The sequence below is a fragment of the Leucopleurus acutus genome (assembly GCF_964270905.1).
Source record: "Leucopleurus acutus genome assembly, chromosome: 3".
NCBI classification, from domain to species: domain Eukaryota; kingdom Metazoa; phylum Chordata; class Mammalia; order Artiodactyla; family Delphinidae; genus Leucopleurus; species Leucopleurus acutus.
In genome coordinates this window covers 168113661-168132267 of record NC_139145.1, presented here as the reverse complement: position 1 = coordinate 168132267, position 18607 = coordinate 168113661, and positions in this window count along the sequence as shown.

Genomic DNA, 18607 nt, shown 5'->3' with positions numbered 1-18607 from the left:
AGGAGAGGAGGGATGGAGCAGAAGGTGTCTCCTTTCCCCACTGCGGGACCCTGAGCTGGGGTTGGGGAGCAGCTCTGCACTGAATGTAAGATTCAAGCTTTTAATCTAACTAGATTTGTAATACCTGACAGTGAGTCTTCTCTAAAACTGAGCCAAAGCGTCAAGAAAACTGTATGAATCTGCCTAAGATGTCTTCAATGGGCAGGGAGGGAAACTCCAACAGAGCAAGATTGAAAATATGAGTGGGGGGAAAATGAAGTCATTTCCTGTGTGTATATTTCAGAGTTCAGAGGTCACAATAAACCAGTTACATCCTATCATGTTATTATGGCATCCCCCAAATAGGGAGTGACACACCCAATTTCACAAGTCAGATAATTATTTACTGCCAAAAGTCAGAACATGGCAGGGTGGGCTGTGGAGAACAGTGTGTGGTGCCATTCATTTGTGAATCTTATTAATTTAAACATAACCTAAATTAGAGTGCCTAAATTACTATAGTGGGACAAAGCCTCAGGGACGGCAATCAAATTAAGTCAAATCCAGATTTCCACCAAATCTATGTTTTATAGTTTTTACCTGAACTTACTCCTGAAACTCTTTCCTCAAAATCACCCAAACATTGGACTAAATGGATTCCCTAATTTCTGCCCTCAAAATTTCCCTGAACAAGCCCCTTTTGTGTAGAGGCACAGAATTTCTTCATCAGTTGAAATTGCACCTTCTCTTTACTCCATAGTCTGTGAACATACTCAAGTCTTTCTCCAATGGGGGGAAAGACAACTTATGATTTGAAATTTAACTCTAGGTTTGCCTAGATGTCAAGCTTGTTAAAAATAGTCTTCAGGGTTGGGAGAACAAGGATGGGAAGGTTTTGAACCTTGGCTTCCCTTCCTAAACAGCCATGAAATCAATAAGGAAAACAAATGAAACTTAAAAGAACTCATGCCTTCAGCACTGCCAGAAGACAGAGAAAGTGCAACCTTTAGGTTACTTGAAAGTAGAGAAAAACAGCAACAAATTCCTGTGGTGCTCCTCTGTACACTCTTTGCTTCTGAGAACATGTGGATGAAGAGAGCAGAGAGGGGAGACTGGGAACAGCAAAAGAACAGAGGGAATAGGGGGCTTAGAAGAAGTACAGACAAAAGCAGCTCCAGAAAGAGGAGGTGAAATTATAAATGCAAAATTACTCAACACCAGTCAGGAGTTGGAGATTCATAGGACTGCTGTGGAAAAGGAGCTTGGAAGTGGGACCAGAGGGACAGCCTCAAAGAAGCATTACTTTTGGGAGAGACGCTGACATGTAGAAAAGACATGGTAATCCTTGGAGATGAGGCAGTGAAGGGAAAAAAGGAAATAACAGGGGGAAATAAGTATCCTGCAGAATAACTGAACAAAAAGAACAACATCCCTTGTTCTTCGTTCAGATGTCTCAATGTTATCCAGATGTCAGTACTCCCTAAGTTAATTTATAAATGTAATGCAATCCCAATAAAAATTCTAAGGAGCTTCTCAATGGAGCTAGACAAGTCAGAAACATAAACACACAAGAATAGCTAGGAAAACACTGACAAGGAAGAACTCAGTGGGTGGGGGAGTTTGGGGGAGGAATAGGCCTACCAGATGTTAAAACATAATACATATCCTATACAATTAAAACAGTGTGGTACTGGCACAGGAATAGACAGAATTGTGGAACAGAATGCGAAGTAAAGGGAAAAAATGCAAACAGATATCTCAAATCACAATAATCTCTTTAATAAATGATGTTGGGACAATTGGTCAGTCATTTGGAAAAAGATAAAATTAGATCCATTCCTCAAACCATACATAAACATAAATTCCCAGTAGAAAAGTGAGCTAAATGTGAAAAAGAAAACTATATGCACATACATACTAAAAGAAAACAGAGGTAAATTCTCCTATAAACTGAGTATAGTAAAAGGCTTACTAATTATGACTTAAAATTAAACACCATAAAAGATTAAGTTTAACTCTAAAAATAAAATAAAAATTTTCAATGGAATAAATACAACATAAGCAAAGTCAAAAAAAGACAAATGGAAGAAGAGACTATTACAGAAAAAAGGATTCATGTTACTAATTTATTTTAAAAATTATAGTGTTGTAAAGCCATCTATAAATTCAATCAAAATCCTAATGTAAATTTTTACATAAATAGAAAAAAACAATCCTAAAATTCATATGGAATCACAAAAGACCCCAAATAGTCAAAGCAATATCGAGCAAGAAGGACAGAGCTAGAGCCATCATACTTCCTGATTTCAAAATATATTACAAAACTACAGTAATCAAAACAGTATAATACTGGCAGAAAAACAGACATACAGACCAATGGAACAGAATAGGGAACCCTGAAATAAACCCACACATATATGGTCAACTGATCTTTGACAAGGATACCAAGAATATACAAAGGGGAAAGGATTGTCTCTTCAATAAATGGTGTTGGGAAAACTGGATACACACATGAAAAATAATAAAATTAAACCCTTATCTTACACCATCCACAAAATCAACTCAAAATAGATTTGACTTAAACATAAGACCTGAATCTGTAAAACCTCCAAAATAAAATATAAGGAAAGTTTTTTTGATATTGGCCTTTGAAACAATTTTTTGAATATGACACTGAAGCACAGCAACAAAGGCAAAAATAGACAAGTGTGATTACACCAAACCAAAAGCTTCTGCACAGCAAAGTAAATAACAAATGAAAAGGCAAACTATGGAATGGGAGAAAATATTTGTAAATCATATATCTGGCAAAGGTTTAATATCCAAAATATATAAGGAACTCCTACAACTCAGTAGCAACAAAACAAAACAAAAACACACAAAACCCCCAAATAACTCCATTTAAAAACAGGCTAAGAAACTAAATTTCTCCAGAGAAGACATACAGATGGCCAACAGATATATGAAAAAGTGCTCAACATCACTAATTATCAGAGAAATACAAATCAAAACCACAGCAAGAGATTATCTAACACTTGTTAGAATGGCTATTATCAAAAAGAAAACAAGTATTGACAGGGATGTGGCAAAAAGGCAACCTTTGTACACTGTTTGTGGAAATGTAAATTTGTGCAGTGACTATGGAAAACAATATGGAGTTTCCTCAAAATATTAAAGCTAGAACTAAAATATGATGTAGCAATCCCACTCCTGGGTATATATCCAAAGGAATTGAAATCAGGATCTCAAAGAGATATCTGCACCTCCATATTCATTGTAGATTATCCACAACAGCCAACACATGGAAGCAATCTAAATGTCCACTGAGAGATGAATAAAGAAAATACATTCTATACAGACTATGATATATTATTCAGCCTTAAAAAAGGAAGGAAGTTCTGTCATTTACAACAACATGGATAGATATGATGACATTATGCTAAGTGAAATAAGCCAAATACAGAGGAACGGTAGGTTTATTTATCATAGTGATATGGACAAAGCAATTCTGACACTATTTTAGATATATTATAGGACTGAGCAACTTAGTAAACATGCTAATATTTTTGGAAGCCAGAGTTCTCACTACGGAAGAAGGGACATGTTTATATGGGAAATGGAGAAGGCAAGAAATAACCTTATGGGAATGGATTGAAATTACTGTGACTGTCTTCAAAAATGTGTTCATGTATGTGTGTATGCATGCTTATGTGCACATGAATAGATGTATATTTATATGCATATAGGAAGTGTTTGGCTGATCTTGGTGAAGATTTTCTGGCCGTGGCTCTAAGCTCCAGGCTAGTCTGGGTCTGCTCTGTGTGTGTCTCATCCTCTATGGAGCAGTGGGTTGGCTGGGGCATGATGTTATGGCAATGGCAGAAGGCAAAAAAGCAAACAGAAATTAGTTATGTCTCTGGAGCCCTGGGCCCCAAACTGGCTCACTGTCATTTCTACTCACATCCCATTTGCTAAAGAAAATCGAAGATCAAACTCAGTCAAGGAGCAGACAAGGATACTCAGTCTCCAGTGGGAAAAATGGCCAAGGCTCACCGGAAACAATATGGCCACAGGGAAGGACGTGCCTGGAACCCTCTAGAAGCAAAAAGTATGAAGCCATTTGGAAACTGTCTCAACTGACTCTTGGTAAGGGTTCCTGTAACTGAAATGATGATGGCAGCAGAAGCACGCAGGCATCCTGGTGAGGAACCACTGGGGACCGACCAGTGTTCTTCATGGTGGGGACACAGGTAAGTACAGGTGTCAGGGAGGGGCAGACAGAGTATCCACCTGGAATATCCATTATGTGGAGGTTTTTAAAGAGCCTTTCTTTTTGGGGATGGAAGGCCAGATCTTCCATTCTCTAAGGTTTTTAGATTTCTTCCCCCACCCCACATTTCTGGGGAGCTCCAGGGGTGTCACACTGAACTTGGGGAGTTACTGCCTGCACTTTTCCTGGTGCTGTCATTTCCAGTTCCTTTGGGCATGTGCGGTGGCTGCTACGCTGCCCAGGACCCTACAGGTGATGTGGTGGCTCCACTGGGACCCCCGTATATCCCACCCCCTCACTTCCCCATCCCTGCCTTCCTGAGGCAGTAGCTGAGAACGGGGGGTGTGTGAGGTTTTCCCTGCCAGTGGGTAAACTGCTCACATCGATAGCTAATAAAGCCTGTTTTGGCAAAAGTTCTCTGACAGGCTAGGAGCAATGTATATACCAGCAAAGAGCAAAGGAGCTTTCCAAAACATGGCTCTTGTGAGAATAGTATGTTTGATACAAAGGCTACACACATTTTTTAATGCATTTGTTGTTTTTTAAAATGGTCCAGAAGAAAACTATATATGAGAGTACTTTCTAAAGCCAGAAATACGGAGGAGCTGTGGAGTATAAAGGTTAAAGCTACAGGCTCTGGAGTTAGGCTGGGTCACAGCCCTGGTGCTGCTAACCAGCTTTGTCATCTTAACTCTCCCAAGACCGCATTTCTCCATCCATAAAATATGGCCCATCCTAAGCTTGCAGGGTTGTATACCAGTGAAACAGAAGACTGTATTAAAAGCCCTTAGTGTCCTGACTAACCCACAGTAGGCACTGAATAAATAAAACCTTAGGGGGCTTCCCTAATGGTCCAGTGGTTAAGACTTTGCCTTCCAATGCAGGGGGTGCAGGTTCAATTCCTGGTCGGGGAGCGAAGGTCCCACATGCCTTGTGGCCAAAAAACTGACATAAAACAGAAGCCATATTGTAACAAATATAATAAAGACTTTAAAAATGGTCCACATCAAAAATAAAAATCTTAAAAACAAAAAACAACCCTTAGTATCCTGACTAATCCACAGTAAACACTAAATAAATAAAACCTTTAAAAAATGTCCAACAGGGCTTCCCTGGTGGTGCAGTGGTTGAGAGTCCGCCTGCCGATGCAGGGGACACGGGTTCGTGCCCCGGTCCGGGAAGATCCCACATGCCGTGGAGCGGCTGGACCCGTGAGCCATGGCCACGGAGCCTGCGCGTCCGGAGCCTGTGCTCCGCAATGAGAGAGGCCACAACAGTGAGAGGCCCACGTACCGCAAAAAAAAAAAAGTCCAACAAAAAGTATTATCATCATCATAGTTTGAGTATTGCTGGAGTTTTTTTTTTTTATTTCTCTTTCTTGCTCATCCACTACAGATGTGTTACTCAATTTTGACAGATTTAGTTTTGAATATTTTTAGCCCCTTTGTGTAATCTCCTCCCTTTGCGGGTGGGCTGGGCATCACTTGCTTCTAATGAGTGATGTGCAGCAAGAGTGATGGTATGTTATTCCTGAGATAGCTTATACAAGACCGATTTCCCTCCCGTTTTTGCTTTCTCTCTCTTTGGTTCTCCTGGCTTGTTTGCTCTGCTGAAACAAGCTGCCGTTCTGTGAGGTAAGGGGCCAAGGAACTGATGATGGCCTTCGGCCAATAGCCAGAGAGAAACTGAGGCCCCCAGACAAACAACCGAGGTTGGTCGGTTGTAACGCAGTGTAATTTTTTTATGCAACAAATACCTAACTGATACATCTACATTGTACTAAACACGATAAGAAAATTTGGGTTTAACCTCCAAGAGGTGAAGAGGTTGAACTTGCAGCTTTCTAGGGAAACCCAGTGGATTGCATTCTTGCCAAAGCACTACACCTGCCTTTTGAGTAACGGCTATTTTGGAGGGTTCTACTGGAAAAAATTAAAATGCTAAGCCTCACCATCATGGGCTGGCCTCAGATTTGCAAAGCAAATGTTTAAATTCCCATATTCTTTTCACTTGTATCTAGTACCTAGGGTTCTATCTTCTTTCTTTCTATTGCCTATGCTATTTTCTGCAGAACTGATCCCTCACACAACCTCCTAAGCTTACTACAGAGAAATACCACCTAGTACTTAGAATGTCAAAAGCACATTGTGAGTAAGCAAGCATATTCACAGTGTATAGTGATGCCAAGGCTGAAAAATCGATGCTTGGCGTATACCCAGCACCATCGCTCCAGATTAAGCCCTCGCCAGCTACCATCAGCTCGGCCTTGCCTATACTGCTTACGCAGAGATGGTCATTCAGGGTGTAAAACGGCCCAACAGAGCAGCCCACAAATGTGCCCCTGCTTCAGGACAAAGATTTGCCCAGTTCTCGAATGGGCCACCTGCCTCCAAAGCAGATGGACACAAGGGAAAGCAGGGTGGAGATCAGGAGTGTGCACAGAAATATTTCCGTCTCGGGTAGCATTGGCGTTTGGGAGCTTCCCACCATCTGCTGCCCCAGGGTTCCAAGTTTGCTAATCCAGCTTGCAGATGGATTGACATTCTGAAATTCTTAAACCTTGGGGATAGATTCAATGGTTCTCTGCGGTTGCCATGAAGATTGTGCCCATGCTCTATCAAAGGACAGCTGAGGTCGATAGCTCTAAGGCTCCAATATTTTACCAACTAATTATTATGGGCCAGTAGTCTTTTCCTAAGGGGAGAGTGCACTGTCACTGTGGACTTTGAGGGACAAAACCTTATTACCCATCTTTCCATTGTGTCACGGGGGGCCCACAGCACATCTTTTTATGGACAGAAGACAAATTGAAAAGGTGAGGCCAACCTCAACTCCAGCCACGCTTATTCCCTGTGATCCAGCCGTGGACAATTTCTTACGCACCATCACAACTACCACCAACAGCAACAACAATAACAACAAAACCACCAGCAGCACTACCACCAAAAACAGCACACTGACCACCACCACCAATGACAACAAAACTAACAACAACAAAACCACCATGACCGACACCACCAACAAAAATAACAAAACCACCACCACAACTGCCCTCAGCAGCAGCAAAGCCACCATGGCCCCTATCAATCACCACAACAACATCGCCACCACCATCCCAACCAACAACACAACCAGCGACAACAAAATTATCATCACCCCAAATAACCACAGAACCATCACCCCACATTTATCAGATGTCCTCTCTGTCAAGTACTGTACTAAGTGTGTAAGTGTTGCATGTGGATTCCTGTACTTATTCCCTACTCACTGGGGTCCTTTGAATGGCTCATTCTCTCTCTAGCTTTAGAACTTGCGCACATTTACCGCTTAAAATCCAGTACCTCTATCCTGTCACTCAGCGCACCACCACTTCTGACTCTTTGGCAAACTCTATGCATCTTTTAAAACTTGACTTAAGCATCTTAGGGAGAATCAGGTGCCTCTTTCCTCTTCCCGTGAGCACTGCTCTCACAGAAGTTATCACGTGGTAAGGTAATTGCTTATTTCCGTGTGTCTCCTCCAACTGTGATTAAACTTCATCAAGGAGACAGATTGTGTCTTCATCACATTTGTGTCTTCAATGCCAAGCACAACTACATAGTATTCACTGCAATGAGTAGTAAAGCTCTACTGGAAGGATGCGAAAGGGGGGGGGGGGGTTGTAGAGCAGGTGTGAGCTAGATTTGCATCTATCATAATAGAAAGTCAATAAATAGTTTAATATTTACATATAAATAATGAATCACAGAAGACATTTGTTTCGTGATACGGACCTAACTGCTAGAGGAAACAGCTCAAAGAGTTAAAATAGTTTTCCCGGAAAGTGGGTCTGGATTGAGAAGGGGGAAACCCTGGGGATTCTTGCTTTACATGAGAAGCAGATAGAACTTGGAGAGCATATTTCCATACGAAAAGATACGCTGCTGTTCACCAAATACCACGTTCTTTCTTGCCTTTTCTTGTTCCTGCCTTTTCTTTTTTAATCATCGTAACACCCAAGACCTTCAAGTCACTAAGACCCCAAGCTCCCAGGTCTCCAGCAGGAGGACAGCAAGGAGCGTGGGTTTGGTGTCGGATCTGGGCAGCTGTCCCAGCTCAGCCAGTTACCCAGCGTGTGATACTGGGAAGGTCATTCATCTCTCTGAACCTCAGGTTACACATCTATGCAGTGAGGATGACAATTCCTACCTGACAAGATTCTTGCGGGAATTAAATGGGGAGATAGATGCAAACTGCTCAGCATAAAGTAGGGTTACTCTTCCAACAGCCCTCCCCCAAATATACCAGCACCAGTTTGCAACACTGATGAATTACCTGGGCAAAGCCACTGTCACTCCACCCAGACTGTGCACATTTGATTTTTTTTAAGGTCCATAGTGGCCTTTTATTGAAGTTTGTAAACCCCGTCTTTCTTTATCTCTACCATTGGTCCACGTGTGTGTGTGGTACCTACTTCTCCAATAAGAATTTTTCTATTTTTGCCTCTACCTGCTACTGCTGCTTTCTCTCTGTCCTCGGCATGGCTCTGCTTTAAGCTCTCCCACGCTGGGCCCAGTTTTCTCTGTGCTTCCTTCTGGAGCAGAGTTTCTCACCCTTGGCCCTGCCAACATTCTGGGCTGTATAATTCTTTGTTGAGAGGCTGCTCTGCGTTTTGTAGGATATTGAGCAGTATCCTTGGCCTCCACCCAGTACATGCCAGTAAGACACCACAATTCGTGAAAATGAAAAATGTCTGCTGACAAATGTCCCTTGGACAGCAAAATTGTCCTTACTTGAGAACCGCTGTTCTAGAACTGGGCTTTGTCCCAAAGCATGTACTTTTGTCCTAGCCCCTTGCCTTCTCCTGGCCTAGGTTTCTCAATCCCTATAAATGCCTCACCAGGATCTGCTGCCTCACTAGGAACATTGGGGAGCCCTCCACCTGCAGTCACAGCTGCTGGTTACCCCTGGTGGCACTGGTCAGGGATGACCCCACCCTGGGGCGGAGCCCAACCACCCTGCTTAGGGTTCTCCAGCAGGGCCAGGCCCAGGAAAATACTCAGGGTTTATTTTATTTAAAAGAAAGACAATTTATAAAGAAAAGAAATGTGGGCATCTGCAGGACAGAGAGCCCCCTACTGGTCCACATCTGCAAAGAGACGTCCACGTGTGAGTGAAACGCACTGACCATCACCAGCACAGAACCCAGGCTGATTCCACCTTCAAGGGGATCAGTGTCAGGTGCCTTCAGGACACCTGATGGAGACCAGGGATCAGAAATTGACCATCTCTTCACCCTCTCCACGCACCTGGACCTCAGGTAGGTAAGGACTAGAGCTTTGGGCGACTCCTTTCAAGAATGGAGACATCAACAACTCTTTGTACTGGGGGCCTCACTTCACTTTCCTGTTATGGTAAAACGACTCTTTTTAACAGAATGTATAAGAAAGGTGAAGTTTTACAATCCCTGCTTATATACAATTATATTTGCAATTATATTTGAAAAATAAAACACATTTTGGGGGAAAAGAAGTGCTCTCCACTCTCTCAGTCCAAGGGGAAGCTTTTATATCGGATTCGGAGATAAAAAAAGAAAATATAGTGTCCCAACAAAGTAAAACTGGGAACAGCATCACTGAAATAAAGGGGAGCATCCTCTGTCTGCTTTCCTTCATCCCTTTGGAATGATCTCACGACCCTTGACCTGTGGACCTGGGGCACATCTCAGACAGTCTCCTGCGGGCCTGTGATTGAGAATCGCATTCATCCCTTTGCAGAAAGCCTTTCCCTGTGAAGACTCAAGGAAGAAATAGTTCCTTTCTCGGTGTCAGGAGGAGCAGATACTTTCCTGACCAGTCTACACCTTTTTGAAATTCAACTCTGAGACTGGTTTCATTTGTGTCTTCTTTTTGACCTCATCGGGCCCAGAACTAAATTTGTGATTTACCTCCTACTATGTGTAAGACTGTCTGACCTGCCAGGAGACCCTCCCTCTGATTCTGTTTTGATTTCAGGCCCCTTATCCTTTATTTGGCTTTCTAAAAATGCTTCTCTTAGATATTCCTAAATTTTTTATTATGTTGAAATATTGCATCTTCTTAAGCCATTCTCTTTCTTTGCAAGGAGATACAATATAAATGAATCACTCAATATGCAAAAGGAAACTTTCTCCCAATTTTTATTTCCAAGGGAAAAAAATACTGTTTAAATTCTGCTGCACCGTGGATGGACTACAAATGTAGTCTTTGTGCTTTTCTCAAGCACATCTTCCAACAAGACCTAGCGCCTTCTGTGAGCCATGGTGACGAATTGTATCCTTGTGCGGGTAACAACGGACAAGTTCCCGATATCATGCAGCCAGTCTGAGTACATGAATGGCCACATTTATTTATTTATTTATTTTAACATATTTATTTATTTATTTATTTATGGCTGCATTGGGTCTTCGTTGTTGCACGCAGGCTTTCTCTAGTTGCGGCGAACAGGGACTACTTTTCATTGTGCTGCGCGGGCTTCTCATTGCAATAGCTTCTCTTGTTGCGGAGCATGGACTCTAGGTGCACGGTCTTCAGTAGTTGTGGCACGTGGGCTCAGTAGTTGTGGCTTGCAGGATCTAGAGTGCAGGATCAGTAGTTGTGGCGCACGGGCTTAGTTGCTCTGTGGCATGTGGGATCTTCCCGGACCAGGGCTCGAACCCGTGTCCCCTGCATTGGCAGGCAGATTCTTAACCAGGGAAGCCCAAGAATGACCACATTTCTTCAACATGATTTTCCCTTGAGGGAGATCTATGAGCAAGTGTTCTCTGATGGCATGGCTTCAGGGCCAAATCCTAAGTGCGTACCATGTGGGGCCGCCTGGCTAGATGCTGGGCAAAGAGTTGAAAATGGTTTGGAGAAACTTCTCTCTGAGGATTTTATAATTTAGGAAAAAATACTGATTGCAATGTAATTCTTCCAGAGCAGTGATAAGATCAATAAATCCAGAATTATAGAATCCTGAGAAGGTGTGTCTTAAGGCCTGGAGTCAGGGAGGCATTTCATCGGGCAGTCCATTTTGGTCATGCTTGTGTGATACGGTAAATTTTAGGATTGTATTTCTGTGAAAAATGCCCCTGGAATTTTGATAGGAATTGCATCGAATCTATTGATGACATTGGGTAGTATAGGCATCTTAAGAATATTAACTTTTCCTATCCATGAACCACGGGGGCCACAGGGTCATTGAGCCCTAAACATACAGTGTGCATAGTGATACAGGGGGAACTCCTGAGAGAATGGGGTGAACCTGTTAAAGGAACCCTAGAGCCTACTGGGTGTGATCTCTCGTAGATTTTCCAAATTTAAAAGTGTGACTTCTAAACAGAGGGACTGAACAGTAAGCCTTCATCAAGCAATTTTTCTTATGATAAGAGAGTGTTCATCAGCGCAATGTATTCCCTATGGAAGACTTGTCTTCACACTGGTGTACGTACCGACATATGAAGCTTTTCATGTCAACCGTGAGCAGCTGAGGGACACATTTTTCAGTGTTTAAAACAGAATCTGCAAATTGCCCTGCTCCATCCTTTCGGGAAGGATCACCAAATTGCTTCACATCCATGGTAAAGCAGTAATTTCAAATTCTGGACACAGCGATTCCTGAGCTCCAAACAATACCCAAGAAACCATGCAGATGCTCCAGTAGCCCCAGGTGACCTGACCTGTGCTACCAAAGTGCTTTGTTTACACCCTATTATCATGCTTTTCACACCGAGGCAGCTCATTTTTTTTTCATCACCTTCCTGAGTGTTTAGGCCTTAAAGAGACAGAAAGCAGACTTTCAATAAATGGTTATTTAATAAATAGAGCTGATGAAAAAGAGAAACAGTTTGTCTCAGATAAAACTTTTCAGTACCATCTGACATTACCCTTCCATATTGGCTTGCACTTTTCACCCTTTCACTCTACTGGAGAAAGCAGGAGTAGAATGTTAAGTAATGTCACAGCAGAAAGCAGTGAAGAGGCTTTAGAGTTTTACAAGTCTAGGTTCCAAGTAAAAAAAAAGTCTTTCCATCCTTTTCATCCAGGAAAGATAAGGATCCCCAGGCTGGAAGGAGAACAATCACAATAAAAGCAATGGGAGCTAAGATGCTGGCAGGGCTCTGAGCAAAGCATGGCACCTGTCCTCCCAGAGCCCGAGCCTGAGGAGTGTGGATAAGGATTCCAGAGTGATTTTGGGGGTTTGGGTCTGGCTCCACATGGGGGTTAAGGAAGCAGCAGGACCCAGAGTAGAAGTGCTTATGTAGGGTGTCTTGCTGGAAGAACTAAAGAAGACTTGCAGAGTTCCTGGGACCGCAGTGAGGGCAGGAATGGCTGAACACTCGATGTGCCCAAGCATGGCATGGAAGTCACCACACTCAGCCCCATCGGAGTTGCTCTTGCCCAGTGTGGGTGGAGGAAAGGCAGGTTGAATCCTTGGTAGAGATGTTCAGACAGTCGCTAGATCTATGGGTGAGCCATACAGAGATGGAGGATGATGCAGAGACGAGGAGCAGACATACAACAGGAGATGCTGAGAATTCTGGACATACAAGTGCCAAATGTTATAAGAGCTCTGCCATCTTCTCTCGCAATCCTCTCAGAACTTATATACAACCCCAGAAATGTTAGGATAACCCCAAGCTGGCAAACATTTCTACCACCCTGATGCAATGGAGTCATAAAGGTAAATTACAGAAAAACAAACAAATATCATTTCCTGCACACCAAGACAGTGCAGAATGAGATCTACCCAATGCCATGGACAACTGTGCCACCTGAAATCTAGAAATGAAGGTACAGCAGATCTGATTTTAACACAGCTTTCCTTGGTATCATAACTGAAACATCTAAAAAAAATAAGGGGGAAAACGAACAAAGTTCCAATATAACATTCTGTTTACATAGTATTTTCACTACCTGAAATCCAAGTGCTCGTAGACAAAATAGTCCAACTTTCCCCACACTGTCACTGCTGAAGAATGCCATTGAGTGTCGTGTTTTTAAGTATTCAAGGGAGAAAACAGAACAGGATTCTAAGAAGTCTGCTAGAAGTCAAGTTTGCCCAAAACTAATTCACTGAGAATTCTGGAAGCTTGCCCTACCAGCGTGGCCATTTCTGTGTGGATGTGAGTAGTGAACGTGAAGTGGGAGCTGCTGGGATGCAGAGACACAGGGAAAGAGGAGCCCAATCCCAGGTGAGGCCAGGCCAAGAAGAGTGGAAGCAGAGGGGAGCTGGCACATCTGAACGTAGAGCTTGTGTCCTCTTCTGTCCTTTTTCCAGCCCTGAGTGTCAAGATCTTGGGGCTAGGAGTTTGAAAGACTCAACACACTTGCTTCTTGGAGAAAACCAGAGGCTTCCTGGAACCCGGAGAAGGAAGATTCTTGCAGAGACACTGAGGCCTGGAGGAGGCCTTGTGAAGGACCAAGGGGAAGAGGCAGAAGGCAGGTCACCAGACCAGGCCAGGCTCCCGAGGGGAAGAAAACAGCAGCCACCTGTGCCACACAGGTACCACTACCTCTCTTATCCTCCAGTCCTGGCCTTTTCATCTCGTCTTGTAAAACCCCACACTCGGGGGTAAAGCCAGGGTGGACCCGGGTCTGATGCAGCCACAGACCCTGCTCGCCATGGATGTGTGCGTGTGTTTGGTGGGGTGGCTGTTGGAGAGTGCAGAAAAGAAGGTTTAATCAAGAAGGACTCATGCCCTCGCAGGGGCGACGCTCTCAGGGAGAGGCCTGTGGTCTCTGACATCACAGGGTGATCATTGAAGAGTAGGGCTCAGTGTTCTAATGGCCTGGCCTCTGCCTTCCGATCACCGAGCAGCTTGGAGAAAGTGATGCTCCAGTCGGTCTTAATTTCCGCCTTCCTGACCAGCTGTGACAACACTTTGCTCCTAACTGGGACCCCTGTTTATTCCTGGGCACATCCCCTACTGACACACCACCACCAGCCTCCCTGTCAAGGATGGGAAGTCATGAAGAAGTTTCCGGAAACCAAAAGCCAGCAAAAGGCCCTTCCTGAACCAGAATGGAGGCAACTAGGGTAGAGTGAGTTAAACCAGAGACAGAATGGGGCAAGCAGGCAATACACTTCTTGGAAAGTTGTTTTAAAGTCTACCTTCACCTGGAAATTCTTTTAAAATGTTAGTGATTAATGATCAGTTGCCTATTATTTCAGAGAAACATCGACACTGTCGTCCTCCACGACACACTCGAAAGAACAAGGTTTGCTGCCAGTATGTGGGCTGACTCAGTGACCCTCGGGGGAAAGTGGACGGGGAATCACATTTTGAGTTACAGTTCATCGAGCAGTGTTAAGCTTCTTTTTTTTTTCCTTGTTCTCACTTTTCATGCTGATACCCACGGACATTTTCCTCTAATTTTGTGTGATGAAACTACCGAATGTGTCAACAGTGGACAGGTTAGATGAAGGAGGCAAGAGTTGAGAAGAGGAAATTCTACAGGAGGAAATTTAGAGTTTATAAACATATAAATAACAACTCCTTGTTTTTATGTTTTTAAAGACATCTTGTATAACATACCAATATAAAATGATAGGATATAGTGGGAATGATTCCTATTCGACTATGTGCATGTTTAGATATTAACTTTTTCAAAAGACCTACAGATGATTTTGACACATATGGATTCCAAATATCACTGCGACATGAAGAGGAGGCTCAGGCAGAACCAAGAGAAAAATCATACTTTGGGATCTTTCGTCCAAGGATTGGGTTCTCCGCCACTGCCGTCTCTTTGACCCTAATAGTGAGTTTGGGGGTTAGGCTGAGGGAAGAAATTTACATCTTGGCTGTGCATAAATGGCAATGGAGACAAAAGCCTCATCTTCACACGATGACCTTTTGGAAATAAAGTACAAGGCTTGGTATCTGATGTGTTTTATGTGTAGCTACAAAGCAGCACAAATAGGCAGGTGTGCTATACCTGTGCAAGTAAGCCAGTGAGGTACAGACCACAGAGGGGGTTTGGAGTAGGATGGAGCCACGTAAGTAAGGTGAGGAGGGGAAGGAAATATGTTTCAGAGGCAAAAGCAGGAGGCTGGGCTGCCTTCAAGGATTCTGGCTTTAATAACTGATGGATTGGTTTCCTGAGATGGGAAAGATTGCTGAAAGAATGGATGGATGGATGGATGGATGGATGAGTGGATAGGTGGATGGACGGATGAATAAACAAACAAATATGTAAAGATAAAAACACAGTAAAAGAGAATGCGTCTTCAGGACAAAAAGTAGTTCATCAGGCATATTTCTCCTGTATCAGTCAGTGTTCTCCAGAGAAACAAATCTTAAGATATATAGATATATAGATATATCGATATATCACGTGCCTGGGGCCCTGACAAATTTGATATTTTTAGGGTAGACCAGCAGGCTAGAAACACAGGCAGAAATTGTTTTTTCAGTGTTGAGGCAAAATTTCTTCTTCCTAGGGAAATCTCAGGGTTATGTTTTGTTTTGTTTTGTTTTTTTCCTTTAAATCCTTCAACTGATGGGATGAGGCCCATCTACACTATTGAGGACAATCTCTTTTACTTACAGTCAGCTGACTATAGGTGTTAATCACATCAAACATTCCAAATGCCCTTTACAGCAGCACTTAGATTAGTGTGTGATTAAATAACTGGGTACTCTAGCCCAGCCAAGTTCATAAAAATAACCATCAGAGCTGCAAATAACTGCTCGATAGAAACCGCTAGACTTCACTAATGGTATAACTCAAAGGTCAGCAAACTACAGTCAGGGGGCCAAATCCTGCCCATCGCCTGTTGCTGTGAGAAATGTTTTTTTGGAACACAGCCAGAACCATTCATTTGGTCATTGTCTACGGCTGCTTTTGTGTGGCAGCTGCAGAGTTGACTATTTGTGACAGAGACCAAGTGGCCCGCAAAGCAAACGTATTTTTGCTACCTGACCCTTTACAGACAACGTTTGTGGAGTTACTCAGGCAAGGCAATGCGACTGCTCGATGGAAAATATTCAGGATTCAAATAGTCAGCAGGTCTGAACCCAGGGCAGATCTGGGGAAATTTTAAAAGAATAGTCAAACATGACATTGGGGAAAGAAACCCAAAGTATTTGCATTTGCCTTCAAAGCAGCTCACAATCTGGCACAGGGCAACTGTTACCTCACTGCTCAAAAATGAAAGCTTGGGGCCTCTGGACAAAACGCCAACTCGTAAGAAATCTCACACAGGAAATAGCACCTGCAAGGCAAACCCGGCCCACTTGCTTGATTTTGCAAGTAGCAACTGGCTCACGTTTTCATCTAATTTTTAAGCAGCTTATCACCTTGAAAAGAGGGAAAAATAACTTTCAAAAACTTGTAATGCTTTTTTTCTGATGAGCATATGATGATATTTTAAATTTTAATGAACTAGTTTTCCCACATAATTATTCCTAAGTTTTGTCTACCAGGGGACATATTTGAATATTTTATCTTATCAGTGGAAACTCCCCCCTTCCCACCATCCCATTGTTTCTTTTTTAGGGGTAAACTTTGCTGAAACCAACTGACTCTTTTTTTTTTTTTATATCTTTATTGGGGTATAATTGCTTTACAATGGTGTGTTAGTTTCTGCTTTATAACAAAGTGAATCAGTTATACATATACATATGTTCCCATATCTCTTCCCTCTTGCGTCTCCCTCCCTCCCACCCTCCCTATCCCACCCCTCCAGGCTGTCACAAAGCACCGAGCCAATATCCCTGTGCCATGCGGCTGCTTCCCCAACTGACTCTTATATCTCAATTCATCACCCTATATCTGAACCAAAATAATGTTTGTTGAAATACCAACTGAAAGGAAAATTTTTAGATTTTTTTTATTGCCAAGGTGTGAGAAAAATACATAATAATATAAGCATATAATGAAATAAAATTAATTTTTACAAATGACAAAAAAAATCCCACAATGCTTGATCAAATAAAATTAACTCCAGTACTTTATCATGTATTGTAAATATGATACATGGTACTATTTACCTGGTGCTAGACCATGTTTTTTGCATAGAAAATCCCCTGTAATCCCTATATGGTAATCCTGGGAGATGCGTACATTTTAATCTCAGGTTTACAGGTGAGAAACCAAGCCAGGCTGAAAGACCCACCTCCAGCCCACATCCCAACCACTGCATGAAGCGCTATCCCTAACTTAACAGAAACTGCTACCCCGAAATAATCCATTATATAATTGTATTCCTCTTGGCTGACCTGAATAGTGTTTGTTTCTATCTAGGAATGTAACCTTTTAAAGAATGTATGATTTCATTGAAGAACCTGCACAGCTATCTCATATAACGGAAATATGCCTGTCCTTATGTTCTAGATAGAGAGCCCTGAAGCAGCCAACTTTCCCTCCAATATTTGGTCCACATTCTCTGATGGGTGACAGAGAGGACACAAGCACTTAGCATCTGAGCATCTGTTTTCTTTGTCACCCCTGCCAAGACTCCATTCATCCAATTTGCAGACCTTATACTGAAAATGCATCATAACTCCTCTATTGTTCTTTGTATTTTGACTAGTTTCACCTTATTCTCAGTGCACAGTTTCATATAAAAGCATGGCCGAATGGTCCACTGCTTGTCCCAATGCGTCATACAGGTGCTGTTGAAATGGGTACCCCTGCCTATCGGTCCTCTTTCTCTTTCTCACCTGCCAAGGCAAAGTCAGAATTTATCTGCGAGAGACCCCCAACCTTCTTGAAAAGACTTGCTTGTAGCTTCCCTGGCTGGAGAACCACAGAAAGACAGATTGCACATGCGTCAATACACCACCCACCCCTCTGTGCTCACACATTGGTCCAGGGTCAGCCAGGAGTCCCATCTGCTCTCTTGTGGTGCAGACCCAAAGTGTCCAGGAATTAATGTCTCTTGGGTTGAGAGTGGTGGGTCACCACCCCAGCACCCTTGGTCCTCCTGTGGGATAACTTTAAGGTGCATCCTCTAGACAATCTCCCAACGGGTTTGTGCTCCACGTGGCCACAGTGGTAACTTGCTTGGAGATGCACCTTTCTCCCTTGCGTGTCTCGAAAAACCCACCTCCTACGTGGTGTTACTTGGGATGGCCAACAAAGTACTTGTGTTGAAACCCTTGTCTCAGGATCTCCTGGGAATCCAAGCTAAGTCAGCATCATCCATGACTTACCCCACCTCCCCTGCTCAATGCACACTTCTCTTGAACTGCATCTTATTTCAGTCCTGAGTTCCATCCTAGCAAGTCTTGCAGATCCCCAAGTGGACCTGGGTAGAAGAGGAAATCTCTCTGCTGTATCACATGCAAGGTCACAGAGAGGAATGGCCCTGCCCTCCTCACTCCAGCCCTCACTCTCTATCAGGTGTTCC